This window comes from Anomaloglossus baeobatrachus, chromosome 7, assembly GCF_048569485.1.
Source record: "Anomaloglossus baeobatrachus isolate aAnoBae1 chromosome 7, aAnoBae1.hap1, whole genome shotgun sequence".
Taxonomy (NCBI): Eukaryota; Metazoa; Chordata; class Amphibia; order Anura; family Aromobatidae; genus Anomaloglossus; species Anomaloglossus baeobatrachus.
Genome location: NC_134359.1, coordinates 274,164,764 through 274,179,935, shown reverse-complemented (window position 1 = coordinate 274,179,935; position 15,172 = coordinate 274,164,764). Strand labels below are relative to the sequence as shown.

The window sequence follows — 15,172 nt, the reverse complement described above, 5'->3', positions numbered from 1 at the left end:
CCATGTGTGCCCACATGTGTTCTCATCCACTCTGGTAAGCCCCTTCTTGGTTCTTGTGCTGTGGTGATTATGTATGCACCCTCTGTTTTACTGATATTTAAACTCTGTGTTTCTGTCCAGTGTATCACCCCTTTGGGGGTAAGCTGGCTGTATATTGAATCTTACCTTATTGCCCAGCACGTACCATTGTGGGGAGCTAGTATATCTCCTATACCTCTATACCTTTTGCATGCAGCCCCACATGGGGAATCTATTCGCCTCTCCTTGTCTAAAAACCTTTTCTTAATGTTTTATAATTGTCTATACCCCTGTTATTTCTTGTGTCTGACCAATTAAAATAATTTTCAGGTGCACTAGCGCTTATGATTGGTGATTTTGTGATCATGGGGTATAGGGCTATTCAGGCAAATTAAAAGACTTCTGTTTCTCTTTTATGCATATGTTTATTGAAGTTGTTGCATATCATCTTCGATGAAATCCATATACACTGCTCTGTTTGTTCTATTTGTGCATGGTCTGAAGAGCAGGAGGCTTCAGATCACGCGCAGTGCGCTTGTGAATCCGACAAGCGTACACCCGGATAAGAAAGCTGCGCAAATAAGAAGTGCGCACGATTTTCAGGAGCTCATGGTGATGTCACTCATGTAAATCCATGGTACCAGCTCTGTCCTCACCTATTGTACCATCACCCATTCCCTGTAGACTGTAAGCCCTCGCGGGCAGGGTCCTCTCTCCTCCTGTACCAGTCTGTTATGTACTGTTAATGATTGTTGTACGTATACCCTTTCACTTGTAAAGCGCCATGGAATAAATGGCGCTATAATAATAAATAATAATAATAATTCTGCCTACAGGGGCGTGTTACCACAGAAAGAGGGCAAAAAAGACGGGGTGAAGCAATGCCCACGGGACTAGTCATTCTGCTCATTTACATATGGAACATGCAACTTATAAAACTTTTTTTTTACAAATTAATTTTACACAAAATTACAATACAGGGATGGGTAGGAAGGGATTTCTAGGCCACACATCACCCTGCTTGTAGGCTACAAGGCATATGGGACCTGATAGGTTCCCTTTAATTAATTGCTTGATCAAATTTAGGAGGGTAATTTTCACATTTCTAATTTTGTGCTGCTGTCGAAGGTTAGTAGAAATTTACAAATAATCCCCGCCCCTGGTTTAAACATAAAAGTCAAACATAGTAACTTAAATGTATGACTAACATAAAATAGAACATGGCAGGTAATAAAAACCATTATCAGAAAAAAAAAAATGGTTTAGTCACCAAGAGCTTAAAATAGCTTCTTCCCAGTGTGAGTTCTTTGATGTCTAACAAGGTGTAATTTCCTAATAAAACATTTCCCACATTCTGAACATGAAAATTACTTTTCTGTGTGAATTTTCTCATGTGTACGAAGGTTACATTTGATATTAAAACATTTCCCACATTCTGAGCATGAAAATGGCTTCTCCCCTGTGTGAATTCTCTCATGTGTAACAAGAGAAGATCTATCTGTAAAACATTTCCCACATTCTGAGCATGAAAATGGCTTCTCCCCTGTGTGAATTCTCTCATGTCTAAGAAGAGAAGATCTTTCTGTAAAACATTTCCCACATTCTGAGCATGAAAATGGCTTCTCCCCTCTGTGAATTCTACCATGTTTAAGAAGACTAGATTTGATATTAAAACATTTCCCACATTCTGAGCATGAAAATGGCTTCTCCCCTGTGTGAAATCTCTCATGTGTAAGAAGATAAGATTTGATATTAAAACATTTCCCACATTCTGAGCATGAAAATGGCTTCTCCCCTGTGTAAAATCTCTCATGTGTAAGAAGATAAGATTTACTATTAAAACATTTCCCACATTCTGAACATGAAAATGGCTTCTCCCCTGTGTGAATTCTCTCATGTGAAAGAAGATTAGATTTGCTATTAAAACATTTCCCACATTCTGAGCATGAAAATGGCTTCACGCCTGTGTGAATTCTCTCATGTGTAAGATGAGATTTGTTATTAAAACATTTCCCACATTCTGAACATGAAAATGGCTTCTCCCCTGTGTGAATTTGCTCATGTTTAGGAAGATGATATTTTTTATTAAAACATTTCCCACATTCTGAACATGAAAATGGCTTCTCCCCTGTGTGAATTCTCTCATGTGAAAGATTAGATTTGCTATTAAAACATTTCCCACATTCTGAGCATGAAAATGGCTTCTCCCCTGTGTGAATTCTCTCATGTGAAAGATTAGATTTGCTATTAAAACATTTCCCACATTCTGAGCATGAAAATGGCTTCTCCCCTGTGTGAATTTGCTCATGTTTAAGAAGATGAGATTTGTTATTAAAACATTTCCCACATTCTGAACATGAAAATGGCTTCTCCCCTGTGTGAATTCTCTCATGTGAAAGAAGATGAGATTTGATATTAAAACATTTCCCACATTCTGAGCATGAAAATGGCTTCTCCCCTGTGTGAATTCTCTCATGTCTAAGAGAAGGCCTACCTGTAAAACATTTCCCACATTCTGAACATGAAAATGGCTTCACCCCTGTGTGAATTCTCTCATGTCTAAGAAGAGAAGGCCTACCTGTAAAACATTTCCCACATTCTGAACATGAAAATGGCTTCACTCCTGTGTGAATTCTCTCATGTCTAAGAAGAGAAGATCTTTCTGTGAAACATTTCCCACATTCTGAACATGAAAATGGCTTCTTCCCTGTGTGAAATCTCTCATGTGTAAGAAGATAAGATTTGCTATTAAAACATTTCCCACATTCTGAACATGAAAATGGCTTCTCCCCTGTGTGAATTCTCTCATGTTTAAGAAGATTAGATTTGATATTAAAACATTTCCCACATTCTGAACATGAAAATGGCTTCTCCCCTGTGTGAATTCTCTCATGTCTATGAAGATGAGATTTGATATTAAAACTTTTCCCACATTCTGAACATGCAAATGGCTTCTCCCCTGTGTGACTTATCTCATGTCTATGAAGATGAGATTTGCTAATAAAACATTTCCCACATTCTGAGCATGAAAATGCCTTCACTCCTATGTGATTTCTCCAATGATAAGCAAATTTCTTTTTATCTGTAAAACATTTCTCACATTCGGAGCATGAAATTGTTTTCAACCTTGTGTGCGCTCTTTGATCTTTCACATTTCTGACACTATTGGTTTGCTTAACAGTCTGTGGTGGATTAGGAGATAGTTCTTTAACAGGATCAGGTGATAGTTCTTTCCTTTGATGGACAGAGTATATTTGAGATGTTTCCATGCTCTTCATATGTATCTTGTGTGTTGCTACAATCATCTGCTTTACAATGTGAAGATATCAGATGTCCTTCGGAGCTGCTGGTACAGTCATCTGCCAAGAAGAAAACGGATTTCATTTTTAAACAAAATAAACTTAAAAATTTAAGTAATCTAAATATGAAAATTACAAATATAAGAAAGTAGAAAATGTCATAGAAATTGTATGTAACAATATTATTAATAACTCATCAAAATGATCGAATATTTTATACGTGCGTAAAAATAATCATTGTTGGCAACGTATCCCTTTGTGTAAATAGAGAATGTTCTGCAATAGGAAACCGCATAAGAGAACAGAAAAACCATCAGTATACATCAAAATGAAAGTTAATGAGCCTCAATAAACTTGTTATATTCTCCCTGCAGCCGGTCGCTTTCAGTCTTCAGGGACAGTAGAGGGTTGTACGAGGGGCTGCTGATAAGTCTTTGGCTTTACCCAGAAAGAAACGAGATAGGATGATGAAACTTTACATTTATTTCAAATACTCTTCACTAATGTCAACACACTTCTTACATCGGTATTCCTGGTTCTGTAAGCCTAGCAAAAAGAAGGATTTTGGTTGTGCCTCAAACCAGGCATCCGTAGCAGTGGCATCAGAAATGGTGTGAAATTTGGTACCTTAAGGTGTTTCTTCAGGTTTGGAAACAGATGATAGTCGGAGGGAGCTAAATCTGGTGAATAAGGTGGGTGGTTAACCAGCTGGAAGCCCAGCTCTGTCAGTTTTGCCGTGGTCGCTTGTGCAGTGTGAGCGGAGGCGTTCTCTTGCAGGAACAAGATTCCTTTGGACAGCTTGCCACGCCTTTTGGCCTTCAGAGCTGCTTTCAGTTGGTCCAAAAGTTCAATGTAATTCCTTGCATTGATGGTGGACACCTTTTGAAGGTTGTCCACTAGCAGCACACCCTCCTTATCCCAGAACACAGATGCCATCACCTTAGTGGCTGATTTTTGCAGCCTAAACTTCTTTGGACAAGGAGAACCACTGTGCCTCCACTCTTTTGACTTCTCCTTGTTTTCAGGGTCATACAAATAAATCCAGGTCTCATCCATAGTGACCAGTCGATCCAGGAAGTTTTTAATAGCTTCATGTCCAAATGGTCATGGATAATGAGTGACACAAACATGTTCACGGGAAATCTCCATGATGTCTGCTGTAACTTTACCTGAAATTTGTGGATTCTCCAGTATGAGGTTGAGTACAGCATCGACGATCTCCAAAAACAACAACAAAATCAACAACCACTCTCAGTTGTGCAGGACGTTTCTCATCATTGGTGCTGAAGTGGCCCATTTTAAATTTGGCAACCCAATTCTTAACTGTGGAATATGAAGGGCATTGATCCCCCAATGTCTGCGACATATCACCATGAATATCCTTCGCGGACTTCCTTTGCAGAAACAAGAATTTTACCACTCCTCTGCTCTCAGTTGCTGTGAATAACGCATTAAACTCCGCGTGCGTAGAACACTGTTGGCATAAGCAACAAACACAAAAGTTTGAAAACATATTACACACATAAGCCTTTCATGTGATGTAACATTCGTTGCCATGGAAACAAAAAAAGATCACAAAGCCAAAGACTTATCAGCAGCCCCTTGTATCAGACATCTCTCTCTCTCTAAGCAGTGCCTGTTACAGCTCCTTGCACCGCCTCGGTGACTACCTCAAGTTGCACAGTGCAGGGTGGAGGAGCCACATGTTCATGTATTAGGAAGCGATGGCATTGCAGCACACATGAGGATGGATAAACGCAGGGAATTTTCTGCTTTCTGTTATAATCTACTCCTGGCTGTGACTATGTCATGAGTGTGCCACAACCTGATGTGACCTCAGAGGGGATCTGGGATCAGAAGGTCACAGTGTGTTGTTGATCGCAGATCCGCTTCTGTCTGCTTGTCGTTTGCAGAGTTGGAGTGTATTTAATTTCCTTCAGGCAGTGAAAAGGTTAAGGTTCACTTGTATGCTACAGTGATCTAACAGGTATTTGTAATCTCAACTGCAACCACTCCCTTCTGCTATAAAAATCTTCTTCCTCACGCCTTCCTATGTCGGCTATAGCTCATACCTATACTGTCCACTTGGAAGGAGCCAGTTCCTGAAGAAAGCTGAGGTGTCACTTCAGTTGCAGCTGAAGTTCCCGGCTGCAGTGTTATTTGTTGTGTCTTTCCTCCTGTTTGTCTTTCCTACAGGCCGCTTTACACGCAGTGACATCGCTAAAGCGATGTCGTTGGGGTAACGGAATTCGTGACGCACATCCAGCCTTGTTAGCGATGTCAATGCGTGTGACACCTACGTGCGATCGGAAAAGGTCGCAACATCGTTCAAAATCGCTAATCGTTGACATGCTCCCCTATTCCCAATTATCGTTGCTACTGCAGGTACGATGTTGTTCGTCGTTCCTGCGGCAGCACACATCGCTATTGTGACACCGCAGGAATGAGGAACCTCACCTTACCTGCGTCCCGCCAGCAATGAGGAAGGAGGTGAGCGGGATGTTCGTCCCGCTTATCTCCGCCCCCCGCTTTGATTGGGCGGTCGCTTAGTGAAGGAGGTCCTTAGAAAGGAGGTGGTTTGCCGGTCACAGCGACGTTGCTAGGCAGGTAAGTATGTGTGACGGGTCCAAGCGATGTTGCGCGCCACGGGCAGCGATTTGCCCGTGACGCACAACCGATGGGGGCAGGTACGCACGCTAGCCATCTCGCTAGCGAGATCGCAGCGTGTAAAGCAGCCTTACCTCATGTTGTCTAATTGCAGTGACAAGACTAGCGTCTTATTGGCCTTCACTTGTCAGGATGATTTCAGAGTCAGCGAGAGCTTAAGCACGTGATCATCATGTGGAGGGAAAGACTTGTCTAGAGACGTTAGGGAGTGCAGGTATCAGCCTCACGTAAATGCTGGGAGGTGACCCCATTCCCCTCTCCCTAGCGCCAGGGCCCTGCATTGTAGCGTTAATTTGATGTTCTCCCTGTGCTAAGCAGCTCGCAAGGTGAATTCTTGGACCAGGCGCAACAGGTGAAGTCATGCCATGACAAACTATGAGGCAATTACCGTATTTTTCGGACTATAAGACGCACCGAACTATAAGACACACCCTCGTTTTAGAGGAGGAAAATAGGAAAATAAAATTTTAAGCAAAAAATGTGGTCATGACACAGTGTTATGGGACGAAGATCTGCTGCTGACACTGTTATGTAGGTAATGTCCCCAAATTCTCTAAGGTACCCCATCCTGGTAATGATCCTCCTGCCTTGTATATGATACTGCTCCTATACCCGCATCCTGCTCCTATACCCGCATCCTGCTCCTATACCCGCATCGATCCTGCTCATATACCCCCCTCCTGCTATATGCCCCCATTGTGCTCATATACCAGCATCCTGCTCATAATATACCCCCATCCTGGTATATGGCCTGTATCCTATGGCACAGAGAAAAAAAAATAAACGTTTATAATCACCTTTCCTCAATCCCTGCAACATCGATCATCTTCCTTTCTGTCACAGCAGCAGTGTCTCTGACTTGTGTGGTGCCATTCCCCTGCAGCATCGCGATGTCTTCCTGTCTGTGCCGGTCAGCGGATCTGTGTGGACACTAGCGGCGTGCACAGCGATGATGTCATCGCTGTGCTCACCGCTCTCTACAAAGATCAGGTGATCGGCACAGACAGGAAGACATCACGAAGCTGTAGGGGAACGGTGACGGGTGAGTTTACTGATTCACTGCACCCCGCGCTGATAATGACGCGCGGGGAGCAGTGAATACAGCCACACATGATCACTCCAGGCTGTAGTTGCCAGGGTTGATCATGCGGACCGGCTCTTTACTATGCGCGCGTCCCCGCCCACCTGTCAGCGTCGGCTTCAGCGCTGAGATGGGCGGGGGGATGGGCATGCATATGTAATGAGCGGGCCCACATGGTCATGGCAGGCTGCTACAGCCTGCTCGTGCCCCCGATGACCCCCTCCACCCTCATTCCCCGCAGCCCTACATTCAGACTATAAAATGCACCCCCCACTTTCCCCAAACATTTGGGGGGAAAAAAAGTGCGTCTTATAGGCCGAAAAATACGGTACCTTAAAACTGTTTTAGGTTTTTTGTTTTTTTTTTTAAGTGAACTAACCAGCAGGATTTTGCTATATCAGGTATAACGGCACTGAGATACAGTGGGAACCTCCAGCTGTGACCGCAAATAATTTGAGTGATGTCACTGTTCATTGTTGCAACTCAGTCTTTGCCTAAAGCCCACAGTGTGTGGTCATGTTCCTTGTGGGATAGTTTGTGGATTACTTCAGAACAGGGTGTTTTGGGGGTTAATAAATTGTGAAAGAGAGTGTATTTTTTGTATTTTATTTCAAATAAAGGATTTTTTGGTGTTTTGTGTTTATTCCTTTTCACTTACACATTAGTAATGGGAGGAGAGTCACATAGATGCCTCTAGGGCTTAGCAGCAGCTGAGCTGTCATTAAACCCTTATTACCCCAATTGCCACCACACCAGGGCAATTGGGATGAGTTGGGTAAGGTGCTGGGATTGCTCCTCGAAAGGATGCGACAATCCTGGATGGCTGCAAACTGTTATTTTTAGGCTGGAGGTCCAGCCTGAGAATACCAGCTCCCAGCTGTCGGCTATATCATGGCTGGATATCAAAATTGAGGGGGACCGCATGCCGATTTTTAGAAAATATTTATTTAATTATAAAAAGCCGCATGCGGTCCTTCTTATTTTGTTACAAAGCCAAGATAAGCACACAGCTGGGTGCTGCAGCCGTATGCTTTATCTGTGCTACGTATACTAATATGGGGGGACCCTAAGCCAATTTTATTTATTTATTTTTACACTAATCTAGGCACTCACACAGCATCTGTGATTGAAAGCAGTCAGACATGCGGTCACACAGGGTGGGGGGCGCAGTATGACTGCAACCAATCACAAACACCGGGACAACAAGTGGACGAGGTAAGCAGTGCATATGTATGAAGGATAATGAGCGGCCCTGGAAGTAGCGTTACAGCCATGTGGGAGACTGGTAAGTATAGTGTGTTTGCTCTAATCCCCCTTTCTCTTCTATCACCATTTTAAAGCGCCTGATTCAGGTCCCTATAGACCTGGTTGCATCTGCCGATCCCGGGTATCTGCGGGTCCGGCCATCACTAGTCATTACTCCTTGCCGGAGCGATTACCTGTAGGATCCTCCTCTTTGCGCCGTTCATCTCCCCACACACACCTTTCTCTTTTCTCCATTAAGGCTTCAAGATGAATCTTCCTCGGATATTTGCCTCGATTTCAAAACTGTGAAAATAATAAATGTAAAAAAGTCACAAACAGAAGGAAAACTGTTCTGGAATGTTCTAGATGGATGCTTTTATTAGACTCTCGTGTGGCAACTGAGCCGCCAATTGCAAAAAACATCACCACCTCCTATATCACCAGTGCTGCCCTGAGAGTCAGTACAGCGGCACCTAGTGGTAGAAGCAGGCGTCTCTGGAGCAGGGTCCGATAAATGTACCACATTATGACAAAGTGATGTCTTTCATTATTTTGTCTTGACGTTTCAGATACCCTAACATTTTTTTTTATCAAATGTGAATGGTTTTGTTTGGAAATGTTGTAGTTTTTGGGTATATAGTATTATCTTGTTTAATGGTGTCCGAAACATTTTTTTAAGTGCTATTAATTTGCTGTTAGACAGATCTGTTCCTTTTTTATTTATATTTGCAGCTCAGTATGGTCTAAGCCAGGGGTGGGGACCTTTTCTGTAGCCCCCAGGCAGATTGCTGGGGACCGAAGCGCTCAGGCAGGCAGCCGCAACATGCTGGATGCCATCCCTTTAAATCCCCATGTACACTGCGAGGATGCGCACGCAGCATTCATTAATGAACGCTGCGTGGGCAAACATTTAGGTCCTCACGCTGAGAACTTACTTTGTGGGCAGGGTTAGCACATGTTGGGCTCCCGTCCCAACATCCTGAACATGCCTTCCCCCACAGTGCTGTGTGCCACCCCCAGTGCGGTGTGCTCTTGTGATGTCTATGATCTCCCAGTGCTGTCTGTGCCCCAGCCCCTACTGTGATAATGTGAACTAGGGCCAGTAGGCGGTAGTCACAGGCAAAGGCTTCCTTCCCATAGGCGACCTGGCCCCACTTCAGAGGAAAACTGTTGTGGTCCTGGCTGGGTGTGTGGAGAGGTGCGGTGCTGTTCATTCCTCTCAGGAGGGACGCTTCTTGCCACTGTCTTGGGCAGGCCAGGACCGAATCGTGGAGGAAACTGAGACTGAGTTCTTATTAGGCTGGGGCCACACGGGGCACTACTGCGATGCTCGCATGAGACTCGGCTTGTGCTGGCAGCACAGCAGGAGCCGAGTGTCATACGAGTGTGCCTACATCTGAGGTCCGACCCTGCGAGCAGACCTCAGCTGCGGGGGGCGGGCTGGCTCTCAGGAGGGGAGGGAGGGATTTCTATCCCTCTCTCCTCCGTAGTCGGCTATTGCCATTCTCGCACTGCACTGGCAATACACCGGTGTACCGCGAGTGAAGTGCGATTTTTCTCTAGCCCCATTCACTTGAATAGGTGCGAGAGAAAGAGTCTCTGCTTACAATCGCAGCATGCTGCGATTGTTTTCTCGGTCCGATTATGGCTGAGAAAATAATCGCTCATGTGTGCTGACACACAGGTTAGAATTGGTTCGAGGGGAATGCGATGTTTTATCGCACTCCACTCGCACCGATTTTCTCGCCGTGTGGCTTAGGCCTTAGGCTGAGGCCACACAGTGATTACTGAGAGTCCTTGCATGACACTCTGCTCACGCTCGCAGCACAGTGGGAGCTGAGTGTCATGTGACTGTAGTCCGATCGTGTGATCAGACCACAGCTGCAGAGGGGAGAGCCAGTGCTGCAGAGGGGAGGGATTTATCTCCCCATCTCCTCCATTGCCAACTGATGTAAGAATTGCACTGGCCCCATAGAGTAATATTGGTCCGAGTGGAATGCGATTTTTATCACATTCCACTCTCTCCGTATTATTCGCCGTGTGTGCTGAGCCTTAAGGGGGCTTTACACACTACGACATCGCTAATGCTAAGTCGTTGGGGTCACGGAATTCGTGACGCACATCCGGCCGCATTAGCGATGCCGTTGCGTGTGACACCTATGAGCGATTTTGCATCGTCGCAAAAAAGTGCAAAATCGCACATCGGTGACATGGGGGTCCATTCTCGATTATCGTTACTGCAGCAGTAACGAAGTTGTTCTTCGTTGCTGCGGAAGCACACAACGCTGCGTGTGACGCCGCAGTAACGAGGAAGCTCCCCTACCTGCCTCCCGGCCACAATGCGGAAGGAAGGAGGTGGGCGGGATGTTACGTCCCGCTCATCTCCGCCCCTCCGCTGCTATTGGGCGGCGGTTCAGTGACGCCGCACGGACCGCCCCCCTTAGAAAGGAGGCGGTTCGCCGGTCACAGCGACGTCGCAGGGAAGGCAAGTATGTGTGACTGCTCTGGGCGATGTTGTGCGCCACGGGCAGCGATTTGCCCGTTTCGCACAACAGATGGGGGCGGGTACCCACACTAGCGATATCGGTACCGATATCGCATTGTGTAAAGTGGCCTTTACACAACAGTTCTTTACTACACAGTTTCTGGAAGGCAACTTTACACGAGAAGTAGCGGGCACATCTCATAGTACGCTTCATTAGTATCAAACACCAACACCCGCATTTCCTCTAAGTTCACCTCAGCTGTTATTATTGTGGATGCTCCCTGTCCTCCTGCCACTGCCCAGCCTAGCACAACGGAGCCGTCTGTGAGAGTCAATCCAGTCCCTATGCAGTTCCACGTCCTCCCAGGAACAGGCAGTAGCGACGCTCTCATATCTGCCACACTAGACTGCATAGTCGTCTCGCATCCAACTCCAGTCCCTACCCACAAGGGGCGCTACGGCCGACAACCAGTATTAGATTTTTCTACTGGTTTTCATTTTGGGTTACAACCACCCTCCGTGTGTCCATATGTTTTCTCACACTATCCTTGTGAGTAGGGGTATGGGGGAGGGAGGCAGTAATAAGTCTTCCATTTGTTTGTAAAGACCTGTCCCATCCTTTGTTGCTCATCCCCCATCCAGTAAAGTCGCCTCCAGGGGAGGGATCAGGATAACTGCATTTTATGGCTTTTCCTGTTGATGTTCTCTCTGCACCTCTGGATTGTGATGTGGAACTTCAAGGAAATCTAATTCCCAGACACAATAAGAAAATAACAGTCACAGGAATCCTATTACAATGCAATGTCACTTCCCATGACTCCTGTCCCTTTTTATTGTATAAATTGAACATGATGCACATGACATATTAAAATATTTGCAGACCAATATGAGATGTGAGAGCCGATATCCAGTACCGTTTATACCACTTAGGGCTCTTGTCCACTTGCACACCGCTTCCGATGCGACAGCATCGGAAACAATATGCTAATGACCCTCTGCTGCGGGTTTCAGCCGAGGGTCATGCGACTGTAATGCGATCGCATCACAGGAGCGGAGAAGATGGAGGGAGCACTTTCTCCCATCTCCTCCGTTATCTGTCTCTCCGTGCACTGCACTCGCATAACATGCGAGTGCAGTGCGATTTTACACACGCGTGAGCCGAGACTCTGTGCAAAACGCAGCATGCTGCGATTGCACCGAAAGCACGATTCGTGCCGGAGAAAATTAAGCACGAGGACACTGTCTCATAGTTTAACACTGGTGCGAGTGCGATCCGACTTTTTATCGGATCGCACTCGTACATGGAAATCGCAAGTGGACAAGAGCCAATACATTTACCATAGGGGCTGTCAGGGGCGTTGGTAAGGTAAGAAAAGATCAGGGAAGAAGTCATGAGATATATTTTGCCACCGATCCTCCCACCCAAACAAAAATGTAATACAACAGTCTGCACCCCAGAATATAGCCCACACCCCATATACAGCCCACACCCCATATACCCCCCTATACAGCCCACACCCCATAGACCCCCCTATACAGCCCACACCCCATAGACCCCCCTATATAGCCCACACCCCATAGACCCCCCTATACAGCCCACACCCCATAGACCCCCCTATACAGCCCACACCCCATAGACCCCCCTATACAGCCCACACCCCATAGACCCCCCTATACAGACCACACCCCATATACCACCATATAAAGTCCTCACACCATATAAAACCCACTCCCCATATACCCCCCTATAAAGCCCGCACCCCATATACCCCCTATACAGCCCGCACCCCATATACCCCCCTATACAGCCCACACACCACCATATAAAGCCCTCACACCATATACAACCCACACCCCATACACCACCATATAAAGCCCTCACACCATATACAACCCACACCCCATATGCCCCCATATAAAGGCCGCACCCCATATACAACCCACACCCCATATACCCCCCATAAACAGCCCGCACCCCGTGTATCCCCCATATACAGCCCGCACCCCGAGTATCCCCCATATACCTCCAGCACGCCCATATACAGCCGCACCCCATGTATCCCCCATATACAGTCCGCACCCCATGTATCCCCCATATACAGCCCGCACCCCATGTATGCCCCATATACAGCCCGCACCCCATGTATTCCCATATACAGCCGCACCCCATGTATCCCCCATATACAGCCGCACCCCATGTATCCCCCATATACAGCCCGCACCCCATGTATGCCCTGTACCCTGATCTCTCTCCGGTGTCCCGTCTTCGTCACGTGTTGCTGCTGCTTTCCGCTCTGGAATAGTCTCGTAGAGAAGCTGCCGCCGGGAGGGGTGACGTCACAGGAAGTAGGCGGAGTCCAAAGAAGCACAGTGATGTGGACATGGACACTGGAGACTGAGATCACAGTGAAGAGGAGCGGGTTGAGGGGAAGGGCTGTGTGAGGCTGAGGAGAAGGGCTGTGTGAGGCTCAGGAGAAGGGCTCTGTGAGGCTGAGGAGAAGGGCTCTGTGAGGCTGAGGAGAAGGGCTCTGTGAGGCTGAGGAGAAGGGCTGTGTGAGGCTGAGGAGAAGGGCTGTGTGAGGCTGAGGAGAAGGGTTGTGTGAGGCTGAGGAGAAGGGCTCTGTGAGGCTGAGGAGAAGGGCTGTGTGAGGCTGAAGAGAAGGGCTGTGTGAGGCTGAGGAGAAGGGCTCTGTGAGGCTGAGGAGAAGGGCTCTGTGAGGCTGAGGAGAAGGGCTCTGTGAGGCTGAGGAGAAGGGCTCTGTGAGGCTGAGGAGAAGGGCTCTGTGAGGCTGAGGAGAAGGGCTCTGTGAGGCTGAGGAGAAGGGCTATGTGAGGAAGGGGAGAGGGGATGTGAGGAGGGGATGTGAGGGGCTGTGAGGATGGGATGTGAGGGGCTGTGAGGATGGGGTGAGGGGCTGTGAGGATGGGGAGAGGGGATGTGAGGATGGAATGTGAGGGGCTGTGAGGATGGGATGTGAGAGTTTGTGAGGATGGGATGTGAGGGGCTGTGAGGATGGATGGGATGTGAGGGGCTGTGAGGATGGATGGGATGTGAGGGGCTGTGAGGATGGATGGGATGTGAGGGGCTGTGAGGATGGATGGGATGTGAGGGGCTGTGAGGATGGATGGGATGTGAGGGGCTGTGAGGATGGATGGGATGTGAGGGGCTGTGAGGATGGGATGCGAGGGGCTGTGAGGATGGGATGCGAGGGGCTGTGAGGATGGGATGCGAGGGGCTGTGAGGATGGGATGCGAGGGGCTGTGAGGATGGGATGCGAGGGGCTGTGAGGATGGGATGCGAGGGGCTGTGAGGATGGGATGCGAGGGGCTGTGAGGATGGGATGCGAGGGGCTGTGAGGATGGGATGCGAGGGGCTGTGAGGATGGGATGCGAGGGGCTGTGAGGATGGAATGCGAGGGGCTGTGAGGATGGGATGCGAGGGGCTGTGAGGATGGGATGCGAGGGGCTGTGAGGATGGGATGCGAGGGGCTGTGAGGATGGGATGCGAGGGGCTGTGAGGATGGGATGCGAGGGGCTGTGAGGATGGGATGCGAGGGGCTGTGAGGATGGGATGCGAGGGGCTGTGCAGATGGGGTGAGGGGCTGTGAGGAGGGGATGTGAGGGGCTGTGAGGCGGGGATGCGAGGGGCTGTGAGGATGGGATGCGAGGGGCTGTGAGGATGGGATGCGAGGGGCTGTGAGGATGGGATGCGAGGGGCTGTGAGGATGGGATGCGAGGGGCTGTGAGGATGGGATGCGAGGGGCTGTGAGGATGGGATGCGAGGGGCTGTGAGGATGGGATGCGAGGGGCTGTGAGGATGGGATGCGAGGGGCTGTGAGGATGGGATGCGAGGGGCTGTGAGGATGGGATGCGAGGGGCTGTGAGGATGGGATGCGAGGGGCTGTGAGGATGGGATGCGAGGGGCTGTGAGGATGGGATGCGAGGGGCTGTGAGGATGGGATGCGAGGGGCTGTGAGGATGGGATGCGAGGGGCTGTGAGGATGGGATGCGAGGGGCTGTGAGGATGGGATGCGAGGGGCTGTGAGGATGGGATGCGAGGGGCTGTGTGGATGGGATGCGAGGGGCTGTGTGGATGGGATGCGAGGGGCTGTGAGGATGGGATGCGAGGGGCTGTGTGGATGGGATGGGATGCGAGGAGCTGTGAGGATGGGATGCGAGGGGCTGTGAGGATGGGATGCGAGGGGCTGTGAGGATGGGATGCGAGGGGCTGTGAGGATGGGATGCGAGGGGCTGTGAGGATGGGATGCGAGGGGCTGTGAAGATGGGATGTGAGGGGCTGTGAGGATGGGATGTGAGGGGCTGTGCGGATGGGGAGAGGGGCTGTGGTGAGGGGCTGTGGTGAGGGGCTGTGGTGAG

The 15,172-nt window shown here is 48.3% G+C and overlaps 1 pseudogene; it reads right to left on the bottom strand.

Annotated features, from left to right (window-relative positions):
• Nucleotides 1-411: 411 nt before the first annotated feature.
• Nucleotides 412-13,325, bottom strand: LOC142245445 (uncharacterized; annotated as a pseudogene).
• Nucleotides 13,326-15,172: the final 1,847 nt, after the last annotated feature.